General features: G+C 43.2%; 1 protein-coding gene across 1 annotated transcript in view; it reads right to left on the reverse strand.

The window, feature by feature from the left end:
- Trmt61 (tRNA methyltransferase 61) overlaps nucleotides 1–13,170 on the reverse strand; it is an 82,800-nt gene that overhangs the window by 68,572 nt on the left and 1,058 nt on the right. The window lies entirely within an intron of this gene.

Raw genomic sequence — 13,170 nt, forward strand, 5'->3', positions numbered from 1 at the left:
CATTCAGTCTGCCTTGGATGAATCTGGTTATGACTCTCATCTGATTCAGTTTTGTCCAGAGGAGAAGATCCATCGTCACTTTGCAGAGGGAGAAAGAATGTGTTCCCCTTGCTTGCTGATATAAGACAGGGTTGTGGTATTGTCCGAATGGACAGCCACCGTCTTGCCGAACACCTCTAATGCAAAGGCTCGTGACCCAAAGTGAATCACCTTTAACTCCTTCACATTTATGTGCCATTTTTTCTGCTCTGGTGACCATGTCCCAGAGACTTCCTTGTCTCCCATGAGAGCTCCCCAGCCTATGTCTGATGCATCTCCATAAAGGTTTAGGTCAGGATGCTGAGTGAGTAGGGACTTCCCTTCCAGCAACTTGTCTTCTGACCTCCACCAAAGCAGGTGCTTCTTGATCTGATCTCCTGGGTCACAGGAAAAAAAGAAAGAGTCTCGGTGACTTTTCCTGTCCCAGCTGGCTCTGAGGAAGAACTGTAGGACTCTTATATGAAGCCTCCCCAGGGAAATGAATTGCTCTATTGAGGCCAGAGTTCCAAGGAGACTCATCCATTTGTTAACTGAGCAAGTCTGAAGGGAGAGGAACTCGTCTAACGTTCATAGTCAGGATTCCACTCTTTTGGGGGACGGAAAAGCCCAAAAAATCTGAGATTTCAACGTCATTCCCAAATATACTATCTCCTGAGACGGAACCAGCTGGGACTTTTGAAGATTGGTTAACAGGCCTAGATCCTGGGTTAGAAGAAGGGTCTTCTGAAGGTCCTCCGTGCTTTGTTCCTTCGTCGGGAAGCGAAGGAGCCAATCATCAAGTAGGGTGAGATGTTGATGCCCATAAGATAGAGCCACCCTGCAAGAGGGACGAGAACGAGTGAATACTTGAGAGGGCGTCGATAGTCCAAAACATAGGGCTTGAAAAAAATCTCAGGTACTTCCTTGAGTCCAGGTGTATGGGGACATGGAAGTATTGTAAACCCCCAGTATTCATGGTCTCACGACTCGCTTACTCACCTATTCGCGGATTTCTCTGTGGAACGTATGTACACATTATTTGTGGAAAACTCGCCCATTCGCAGTATTTTTTCACCGAAAAATATTCACTAATTACTGTATTTTCATATCATTTTCATGAATAAATGCACTTTTTGTGACAAAACTATTAAAATACTCAGGTATAAGCATTTTTAGAGATTTTTTTTGTGTTTGAACTATCAAAATAGGCAATTCTAAGTGTTTTTAGAAGGGTTTTAAGTATTCATGGATTTTAGCTATTCGCAGGGGGTGGGGGTACGCATCCCCTGCGAATACCGGGGGTTTACTCTATGCATCCTGCATGTCTACTGAGACCATCCAGTCTCCTTGGGGAACAGATGATAGAATAGAGTGATTTGTCTATATAGTATTCTGAATTTTGTCTTCTGAACGAAGACATTCAGAGCACTGACGTCCAGGACCAGTCTCCACCCTCCTGAAGACTTAGGGACTACAAAGAGATGATTGTAGAATCCCTCTGAGCTCACGTCCTCAACTACCTCTATTGCCCTCTTCTTGAGGAGGGAGGACACTTCCTCAGACAGAGCTGAGAACCTCTCTGATCCTACGGAGTAAGCAGTCAAGACGATGGGCTTCTTGACTAATGGAGGTTTTTCCCCAAACGAGATAGAGTAGCCCTCCCTTAGGACTTTTACAATCCACTGCTCTGGTCCTTTCTCACTCTACCTTTCCCAAAACAGAAAGAGCCTGGCACCTACTGGGGCATGGAGGACATGGTCTTCACTTCACAGAGAAAGGCCTAGTTGAGGACTTCTTAATGAAAAAAGACGAGATCTAGATTGAGACCTTTGTCTACCTCCACGAAAGGGATAAGGCTGCAGAGGGGAGGCCGCCTTGGTGCTGAAAGAGGGAAGATCCTTTGGGCTCCTTAATAACTGCGGCAAAAGGTCCTGAATTAACTTCTTTTGCAAAGTCGATGTAGTCTCACTCACCGTTGACTGCAGGAACAAGTAATTACGAACCAGTGGGGAGAAAAGCAGCTCAGATTTCTGGGCCACAGTAACTCCCTTGGTGGTGTATGAACACAACAGTTCCCTCTTCTTTAAAAACCCCATTGTAAAAAGAGAAGCCAACTCCCAAGAAGCGTCTCTGACACCTGTATCAGTGCAAGAGAGGACACTACGAAAATCCGAGGTGAAGTCCAAAGGCAAAGAAGGGCAGTCCTGTATCTTGGATGCAAGGCCACCCACCGACCAATCCAAAAAATTGATCACTTCAAAAACTTTGAACAAATTCCTAAGTGAATTATCAATTTCAGCTGAAGAACACATTTCTTTGGCCAACAAAAAGGCTGATCTCCACAAGGAGTCAATGAGACCGTAGAAGTTGCCCTGGGAGGAGGGAGCAGCACCCAAGGAAAGAGTTTCTCTGGTGGCATACGAAGAATATCTTCTGTGTGACAGCCTGGAAGAAGGGTAACTGAAGGAAGCCTTCCCTTGCTCTCTCTTGACTGAGAGCCAACTTTCTATTTCACTCAGTGCCTTCCTTGCCAAAGTAGAGAGCACCATCTTGAGCAACCTGAAAGACTCCACAGGTAGACTGCTCATCTCGAACGTGGACACAGGTGAGGATGGAGTCACTGGCGAGAAAAAAGCAGGAAAAATGACGTTTTTATAATAAAATAAAGCTTTATATATACTTACCCAGTAACTACATTTCATATATTGGCAGAATAAATTTGAAAATTCGCAGTAGCGTTCCAATATTTTGGTGTAGGTAACTCGCCCTACCCACTTTCGGAGAAGGATAGGTACAACACTACTAACGAGCCGAATTCGTTTATGCCCTATGCCCTTGGGAGGGGAGAAGGGAGGGCTTTGATCAGGTAGTTACTTGGTAAGTATATATAAAACTTTTATTTCATTATAAAAATGTCATTTTTATATAAGAAACTTACCAAGTAACTACATGCCTGAATCCCACATTGACAGGAGGTGGGATGCATGGGCATGTATATACTACTTGAACAAATACTCATGAATGAAGATGAATCTTAAAATAGTAAGTACAGTAAAACCCCTGTATTCGCAGGGGATGCGAATACTTAGAACCTTTCTAAAAACACTTAGAAATGCCTATTTTGATGGTTCAAAGACACAAAACAAACTAAAAATGCTTATACAGGTATTATCCTACTTACAATGGGGTTAGGTTCCAAAAAAAACCATTGTTTGTTGCAAAAAACGTAAGAAATACCCAAACATATCTCAAACATAGCCTACCCTACACTACGGTATTCAGTACCATGTACTGTATACATATATGGTAGCCTAGCCTACACTATAAATATGTATACTCTTTACATACACGGAATAGTAATTATTAATATCAGCTAATTCTGGAGGTTCATGCAAAGTGACTTATGATAATTCAGTACAAAGAGAAATTGAATAACAAACAAGAATTAGCTTAGCCTACACTATGGTATATTGTATACATACACGGTAGCATAGCCTACATTATACTGTACTCTATATTTGCATATCATATTATACAAACGTCAACATAACGAATATGCATCTTTTCCCTGGATGTTTTAAATTGTTATGCCTTAATTCTTATATTGCTTTTGTATTAAAAATTGCGTTCATAGCGATCAGTGTTCTGGTTTAGAAATATTTACGTGGTGTTTATTTCTCCGCATTTAACTCAGTTCAGAGCGCCTTTCTTGCTTCTAGTTAGCGTAAGTGAATCTCTAGAGTCTAGATACTTTATTTATAAGGGGCAAGGTTATTTTTCATTATAAGAAGTGTTTTCAAGTCAAAATATAACTAAAATACATCTCGTTGTGAAATTAATTTATCTAGTTTGGGGTGTTTGTTTTGTGTAAAATAAAATCAAGATTCCGTTTGGTATTTTCACTTGATTTCATCATAATACGAGCTTTACATATTTATCGTTTATCGGCGTAAAAATAACAGTAATGTGTTCTTTCATGCCCAGTAGTTTTGATTAAAATACTTTCTCTTCCATTTTAATTACGATCGAGTTTCATCCATGTTGCCAACGCACAATAATTTACAGTACTGTATAGTCATTAGCAGCTTGAACATTGTTTTCTCAGCTTCAGCTACAACTTGTAGTATATTTCCTTGACGATCTTTTATCCATACCTATATCAGTCCTATTCTACTTAACGTTATTTGTGCCATAACCTACGGTAATTGTTTATTACCGTACAATGGTTAAAATACAGGTAAACGGCTGTTGTTATCCAATTCATTTATAAACAAAACAACAGTTTCTTGGTCGGTTGTTTATGGCTGTACGCATTTGCACAAGAGTATAACGTTACTAACAATACTTTTATCATTCTCTTTTACTTTTTTAACTAGAAGATGGGAAAAAGAGATGGAGGAAAAGGAGTTGGTCTATTGTGATTTGGTCTCTCCTGCTGCCTGATTGTACGCTGCTGCCTGTGGGTGCCTACAGGAAATTTTAAAATACTTTCTTAATATTGTTGTATCTGTATTAATTGCTTACCCCATTGCAAAATTGCATTATCATGAGGTGAATTATCGTAACTCGAGTATTACCTGAGTATTTTAATAGTTTTATCACAAAAAGTGCATTTAGTTATGAAAACAAGATGAAAATACAGTATTTGGTGAATACTGAATTTCTCAGTGAAAAATACCACGAATGGGCAAATTTTCCACAAATAATGGGTAGATACGTTCCAAAGAGAAATCCGTGACTACGTGAGTCTGCGAATCGTGAGAACGCGAATATGGGGGTTTACTGTAGCTAACATTGAGAATGTTAGTTGTAACCTACCTGGCAAGAGAGCCCCAGCAGAAAAATACTGCCTCTGATGCAGCTCATCTCGACTGTAGTGGCGTGGCAGTGAAGCCAGAGGCGCCTCTACATTAGTGGGGCTTTGCAGCCAAGGAGTACTCCGATGGGTGCCAAAGCATACAAAACACAAAAGCCCTTGCCCTTGGCACAGTACCAAACCAAGACCATAAAACACAAGTTACACATACACCATAAAACAGATCAGTTACCATAACCCATTCATAACACAACACAACAAATAATGGGTGATCCAGATACTCAGTACCCCCTAACTTCCCAAAACTCGACAACCTAATTCAAGGCGAGTAGATAGAGGGTTGTAAGGGTACCCTCTACCCTTCCTCCCCCAATATCATGCCAGCTATTGATAATGGGCCAAGGGTACTGCAGTTCTTGTAAACAGTTTCGATGTCAAGTAGATTAAAATTTGCAAACACCGATTTGCACCTCCAGAAAGTGGACTGTAAAATAGAAGATAGGGATAAATTACGCTTGAAGGAAATCAAAGTGGCTACTGCCCTAATTTTATGGGCTTTAACCTTGCAAATTGGAAAGTCTTCCTCTTGAATATTCACGTGCCACTCTGGAATCACGTCTCTCAAGAAGAACGCTAATGCATTCTTGGATAAAGGACGGGTTAGATCCTTAACTGAACACCAGAGGTTAGGGGATGTGCCTCTGATATTCTTAGTTCTTTGTAAATAATACTTCAGTGCTCTTGCTGGACAAAGGGCTCTCTCTTGGTCCGTGGGACCTAGAATGTCCGTTAAACCTTTGATTGTGAATGAACGGGGCCAGGGAAAGGAGGGCGTTTCACTCTTCGCTAAGAACCCCAAAGAAAAGCAACAGACTGCGTCTCCTTGTGTGAATCCTACTTTCTTGCTCAGAGCCTGTAACTCACTAATTCTCTTGGCAGTAGCTAGAGCAACTAGAAATAGTGTTTTTCTCGTAAGATCCCTGAGGGATATGGCTTGAAGAGGTTCAAAAGGTGGACCTGCGAGCCATTTTAAAACTACATCTAGATTCCAGGATATGGAATCTGACCTCTCTTGTTTCACAGTATCTTGTGACTTGATAAGGTCACCGATGTCTTTATCCGTTGATAGAGCCAGACCCCTAAGTCTGAGTACAGAGCTGAGCATCGCTCTGTGGCTTTTGATCATGGATGTAGCCAATCCTCACGAAGGCCTTAAAAATAGCAAGAAATCTGTTATTTGCACTACAGAGGTAGAAGAATATGATACCTTGTGTCTTCTGCACCAGCTGCGGCATATTGTCCATTTATTCTGGTAGATGGAGGAGGACTGACATCTACATCTCACAATTGCTTCCGCAGCTGATCTCGAAAAGCCTTTCGCTCTGACAAGCTTCCTGACAGTCTGAAGCCTGTCAGAGCGAGAGTGGATAGTCCTAGAAGGAACCGATGAAAGTGCGGTTGCTTGAGTAGATTTTGCTGCTGTGGGAGTAATCTTGGAAAGTCTACTAGGAGACTGAGGAGATCTGGAAATCACTCTTTCTCTGGCCAGAAGGGAGCTACCAGGGTTATTGACACGTTGTCATGTAGGATGAATTTGTTGCTTACGTCTCTCACCATACTGAACGGTGGGAAGACGTATACATCCAGGTTCAACCAGTCCTGGAGCATCGCATCTGTTGCCCACATGAGAGGGTCCGGGGCTGGAGAGCAATACAAAGAAGTCAGTGATTCCTCGACGTTGCAAATAGATCTATCAACAGTTTTCCCCACCGTTTCCACAGGTCGGTGCATACCTGCAGATTCAGTGTCCATTCCATGGGTAAGACCTGTTTGCAACGACTTAACTGGTCCGCTACGACACTGAGTTTACCATGTATAAAGCAGGTAACAATCTTGGTTTGATTTCCTTGTGCCCAGATAAAGAGATCTTTGGTTGCTTGATATAGTGAGAAGGAGTGGGTCCCTCCCTAATTCTTTATGTAGGCCAGAGCTGACGTGTTGTCCAAGTGGACTACAGTCATACCCCGAACTTACACAAGGTTAGGTTCCAGAACCCCTCACGCAGAGTGAATTTTTGCGTAAGTTTGGCAAGGCCTCTAAAAATGCTAATAAATGCTTATTTCTAAAGTTTAAACACTACATATAAGCCTAATCATGCTCCCAAATTATTAAGGTAACTTTTAAATTAAATTAAAGTTACTGTAATTTCATTTAAAACTTAGATTAATACAGTACCCTTAAAAAGAGAAATAAATGGTTGACATAAAAATTGAGAGTTGGAAGAGAATTTCTGTCTCTCCCCTTCCAACCAATCTATTTTTAGAAGTCTTCTCAACCTCTTTTTAATAACTTCTTTACTCTGTGTCTCTTTCTCTTTGTTCTGAAATGCTTTTTCATGAACAAACAGTGTTTTTTTTTTGACTAATACAACTCTTAGTTATTATGTTTTATGTTTTAGAATCCACAACAACACTAGCAAATCCAGCGTTTACAACTCTGAGACTGGTACAGGTCAAATTAGATCAATTGAAACTATCTACTGTACAGAGTATTAATAAGTTGTAAAAATGTGTGAGTGCTAACCATGAATGAGAGAGAGAGAGAGAGAGAGAGAGAGAGATAAGGGTTGTCCATACTTAAGAGAGTGAAATTATTTATCAATTATTACAGAGAGAGAGAGAGAGAGAGAGAGAGAGAGAGAGAGAGAGAGAGAGAGAGAGAGAGAGAGAGAGAGAGAGAGAGAGAGATAAGGGTTGTCCATACTTAAGAGAGTGAAATTACCATCTTGAATGGGGGGAAGGCATTAAGGTCCATGTTCGACCAATCTAAAAGCATTGCATCTATCGCCCATGCTTGTGGATCTGGCGCTGGCGAACAATACAGGGGGAGACACAACTCTAGACATACAAGAGGGTCGAGAGTTCATTCCGTGGGGAGAACTTGTTTTTGATGGCTGAGTTCGTCTGCTAACATGTTGAATGAATGAGTTCCCCCTTGTTTCCTGATATAGGACAGAGCTGTGGTGTTGTCTGAGTGGACAGACATTGTCTTCCCAGACACCTCCGATGCAGATGCTTGCAATTCCCAGTAAATTGCAATCAATTCTTTAGCACTGATGTGCCACTTCATCTGTTCTGAAGTCCACAGGCTTGAAACTTCTTTGTCTCCCAGGAGGGCTCCCCAACCTAGGGGAGGAGTGACTTCCCTTGAGAGAGCTTGTCTCTGAATTCCACCACGCAAGATCCTCTTTTATTTCCCTTGTTATTGGAAAAACAAAAAGAATCCAGGTATTTCTTTCTGTTCCAGCTGATTTTCAGAAAGAACTAAGTTTCTCATGAGTGTCCTTCCCAGGGACACAAACCATTCCATGGACTAGAGAGTCCCCAACAGGCTCATCCAACTGTTCGCAGAACAGGACTGAAGGGCAAGAAATTTGTTTACCTTCTGAAGGCACGAGTCTATCCTTTGGAGGGAGGGAAAAGCCTGAAAAATCCGAGAGTTTATCCTCATCCCCAAATAAGCTATCTCCTGAGAAGGAGTCAGTCAAGACCTTGGGAAATTTATCAAGAGGCCCAAATCCTGGGCGAGAAGAAGGGTCATGTGAAGGTCCTCCACACATTTTTCCTTCGACTGGGAGCGAATAAGCCAATTGTCGAGATACAACGAAATGTTGACCCCCATCAAGTGTAACCATTTCGCTATTGGGGCTAGAACATGCGTGAATACCTGTGGGTCCGTCAACAGACCAAAGCAAAGGGCTCTGAACTGGTGCACTTTGTGCTGGAACACAAACCTTAAAAACTTCGAGTCCCAATGAATTGGGACATGGAAGTAGACGTCTTATATGTCTATCGAGATCATCCAGTCTTCCAGACGAATGGATGCAAGGACGGACTGGAACGTCTCCACCTTGAATTTTGTTTTCTGCACGTACAAGTTCAGGACACTTACATCCAGAACTGGCCTCCAGCCCCCCGAGGCTTTGGGGACTACAAACAGCCAATTGTAGAACCCCAGAGAGGAGGTGTCCTCGACTAGTTCGACTGCTTCTTTTCCGAGGAGAGCTATCATTTCTTGGGAGAGGGCTGAAAACTTCTCAGAGTTTGACGAGTAGGTCGTCAATAACACAGGCTTGTTGGTTAAGGGAGGTTTCTTCAGAAGCGGGATCGCATAACCCTCTCTCAGGACTTGAACAATCCAACTCTCCGCTCCTCTTGCTTCCCAATGCTCCCAAAAGTGGAAGAGTCTTGCCCCCACAGGTGTATGGAGGACTAGACCCTCACTTACGTGCGGGTGGTTTATTGGAGGACTTCTTGATTGCTCTGGGGGTGAAACAAGTGTTTCCGCAAGGTCTGAGGAAGCCTTTTTGTCTGCCTCTACCCCGAAAGGGCTGGGGCTGAACTGGAGAAACTGTTCTAGAGGTGAAGGCCTGAGACTCTCTAGGTCGTCTTGCTGATTGTGTGAGAAGAGATCCTGTGAAGATTTTTTCTGCAGATCAGAAGCAATTTGCAGCACAGTTGCTTGGGGGAAAAGATTCTTATTATCAAGAGGAGAGAAGAGGAGCACAGACTTCTGAGAAGGAGTAACTCCCTTTGCAGTGTAGGAACACCAAAGCTCCCTTTTCTTGAGGATTCCCATTGCAAATAGCGACGATAATTCAAACGAACCATCTCTAATACCTTTATCTAGGCAAGAGATGACCCCCCAAAAAATCCAAAGAAAAACCTTCTGGGATATGAGGGCAATCCTTCAATTTACAGGCAAGAGTTCCTACTGCCCAGTTGAGAAAACTGAGAACTTCCAAGACCTTGAATAAGTGCTTGATAAGGTGGTCTAATTCCGAGGACGACAACAAAATCTTGGCTGAATTGAACGCCGACCGTCTGGAGGAGTCAATTAACCCAGAGAAGTCTCCCTGAGAGGAGGCAGAAGCTCCCATGGATGGAGCCTCTCTGGTCGCATAAGAAAAGTATCTTCTCTGCGACAATCTAGACGGAAGACAACTAAAAGAAGCTCTTCCCTGCTCCCTCTTGCTCGACAGCCAGTTTTCCACCTCACAAAGAGCTTTATTAGCTCAGGAGGACAGCACCATTTTAGGAAGCCTCGAAGAAGTCATCTGATTATCCATAAGGTATGTTGATGCTGGAGAAGCCAGAGCTGCAGGAGAGAAGAAGTCTGGAAAAGTCACCAGCAGAAATCTGAGTAACGAGGCATACGCCGAAGGAGGGGTATCAAGGTCCGCTTCTTCCTCCTCAGAAGGAGAAATTAGCGACAGTTCCGCAATGGGCTGGGGAGTCGATGGAGCTTTCTGAATTAAACACAGGGTATTATCCAATTTGAGCTGGATCGATTGAACAGAAGGATCCAAAACAGAGGGGAATCTGTCACACTGCAGAAGACGAGGGAAAAAACGTAACTGGGAGTGAAACTGCAACTGCTGGAGCAGGAGTAAGCAGCACAGAAGGAGACACGGGTGCTGCCAAAGAAACAAACGAAATCTGGCGCTCGGAAGCGGAAATAGACTTGGGTGCCAACAAAACCTCTTGCTGCTAGAGGTGAACGGGTGCCAATGGGCACTTGGGAGCCGATGGGCGCTCGGGAGCCAATGAGCGCTAGGGAGCCGAGGGGTGCATGTGTGCCAGCAGCCGCTCAGGAGCCAAAGTGCGCTCCACTAAGGAGCACTCAGGAGACGATGGTCGCACAGAAGATGAAGGGTGCTCGGAGAGAGCCACACCAAAAGGAACAGCACATTCAACTGGAGAGGGAAGTTCTGGTGCCACTGGGTGCATTGGCGCCAAAGACCGCTTCTCGGCCAAAGAAGATTCAGGTAAGGCAGATTGTACATGAGCTACAGGAACAGGAGTTGGGCACATGGGTGCTGGTGAGCGTTCCGACATCACTATCTGCCTATGCAAACCCTCTAAAGCTAAAGATGGGCTCTTACAAGAAGACGAAGTTCTCGATGCAGAAGAGCACTTCCAAGAAGTAGTGCACTTAGAAGGCTGAACTTGTCCCACTAACTCTGGATAATCCTGGGAGAAACGTTCCGGACCGTCCCGAAAGCTACAGGAAGGAAGATGTTCTGGAGAAGTTTCCTTAACCTTCTTAATAGGAACTGCAGTAGGCTGAGAAGCACCCAGTGTGCCTCTTCAGAGGATGAGATTCACCTTGAAAACGCCATTGGTGCCTAGGACTGGAGTCACTGCTGGAAATACTAGACAAAAGACAATCCACTTCCATAGAGACACCTTTCTAGCGGCGCTCTGTCATAACCTGGGAATCGGCAACAGGTACGACTGAGGGGGACTGCCTGTGGGGAGACCCCACCGACCTCCTTTGGGCTGCCAGTTTAGCTCCTCCCAGGTTTAGGGGAGTTTGCCAGGGACCTTGGCCTAGGAGAATCGCCAGGACAGACAGCCACCTCCTCCACTAACACTTCACTATCACCTTTCACGTTCACTTTGTCCATTAGGACTTTAACAGAAGCACCAATTTTCTCCATTGTATCAACAAGTAAATCAAACTTAAGATTAATTCTAGACTCAAGGCTGGTAATGAGGTCGGGATTGGGAGTAAGGGAGCCAGGGTGCGGAGTTACTGGTACAGACTGAGACGGGGGATCAGGTGGAACAATGGATAAAGAATCAGAATTATCACACAAAGATTTTGCAGACACCTGACTAGCTAAAATCTTCTTGCTACTAGCTCTAGCCGCTGCTTTCCTCTTTTTATCCCTATCTAATTTGGGCAAATGACTATTCAAAGTCTTCCACATTTTAGGATCCCAAGAAACACATTCATTACAAGTCAAATCAGGGGAACATATTTGACCCCTGCAAGATGTACAAAGAGTATGAGGATCATAGCAGGCTTTAGTCTGTCTCGTATTGCAGCCTTTACTGCAATACCTAACACTCTGAGAGCCTGAATTGGACATTGTTAACAAGTCGTGAGTCAAAGAAAATATCAAAAATCACCAAAATAGGTAATACTGGTCTTCAGTGAAAACCTGACACTATCTAACTGTGCCAAAAAGGCTACCATAAAGAGAATACTTCACCAATGATTCCAAGATCAAAAGAGAAGAGAAATTCCAAAAAACCACTGCTGTCAATCACCGTAACCACAGCCATCAGCCGGCAGAAACATATTGAGGTCTTTTGCTAAGCTGGTTCCTCTCTTGCCCCAAAGTGGGCGGGATCACTCGCCTAGCCAAAACAAAAGTGGCGATACTGCGAATTTAAACATTCTAGCTGCCGGTTAATAGAAACTAAGAGCCATGTAATTACTTGGTAAGTAGCTTATATAAAAACATATTTTCAAGTCCAAAATACAATAATGGTTTTAAGTATAATAATACCATAAATAGATTGAATGTTTTCTGACTTCTACGAGATTTCACAAGTTAATTTGGCTTTGCGAAGGCTGCTTTGTGTGTACAAGTGCAGATGGACATCAAAGGCCTAAGTGATACCTTTGGTACTAAATAACCTATAACATGACTATACTTCTGGTAGCCTAATCCCTTCCACTATAAATGCCTCTCCTCCCCAAATTGAACTTTGGATGAATTAGTTAATTCCAGAAAGGGGCAAAAGCTACGCTACCAACATTAAGGTAAGGATGAGTGTACAATGCAAAAGGGTAGGCTAAAGGTGGTCCCTGTCAGTTATGACAATGTGAGCAAGGTTAGGTGCTCCAATTACTTTAGCAGTAAAACTGAAGACTAGGCTACTACCATGGCCTGGTTCCCGACAGTCACTGACTGGAATATTTATTGCCTTTTTTTATGTTTTTATTTGTGTTTATGTCTTCCGTTTATATTTCTGATGGTGTCTTTTGTGTATGTTTTTTCATTCATACCCAAGGGGCTAGTAGGCTATTAAACAAGGCACCCATTTTGAATGAACCTTGTAGTTTAGACCTAATTACTAAGACAGAGGGGCCTAGCTGTAGTCTTCAGTTTTACCCTTTTGGCTCCTGTAGCCCAATAGGCCTTGCAACATTGCTTTGTCCTTTGCAAAAGCCTAAAGCCCAACAGGTTTTGTGACTGTGATAGAGATTCGCCTTAGGAAATTCATATAGGCTATTTTTCAGAATATTTATCTCATGGTTTTTGGAACTGTGGGCATTCCAGGTGCAATTGTGGGCCCCCTTAAAACCTTAGTGATAAAACTACAATACAGTCGCGTGGTCTGATTCCCGCCAGTTGTCGACCGGGACAGGTTCCTCATGCATAAATAGACCTAACCTTTCCTGTAATGCCAGGTCCTGACCTATCCAAATCTTACCTACCTAACCTAACTTAAGGTGAAATGCCCTGACCTGGCCAGAGG

The sequence above is a fragment of the Macrobrachium rosenbergii genome, chromosome 54 (genome assembly GCF_040412425.1).
Source record: "Macrobrachium rosenbergii isolate ZJJX-2024 chromosome 54, ASM4041242v1, whole genome shotgun sequence".
Classification (NCBI taxonomy): Eukaryota; Metazoa; Arthropoda; class Malacostraca; order Decapoda; family Palaemonidae; genus Macrobrachium; species Macrobrachium rosenbergii.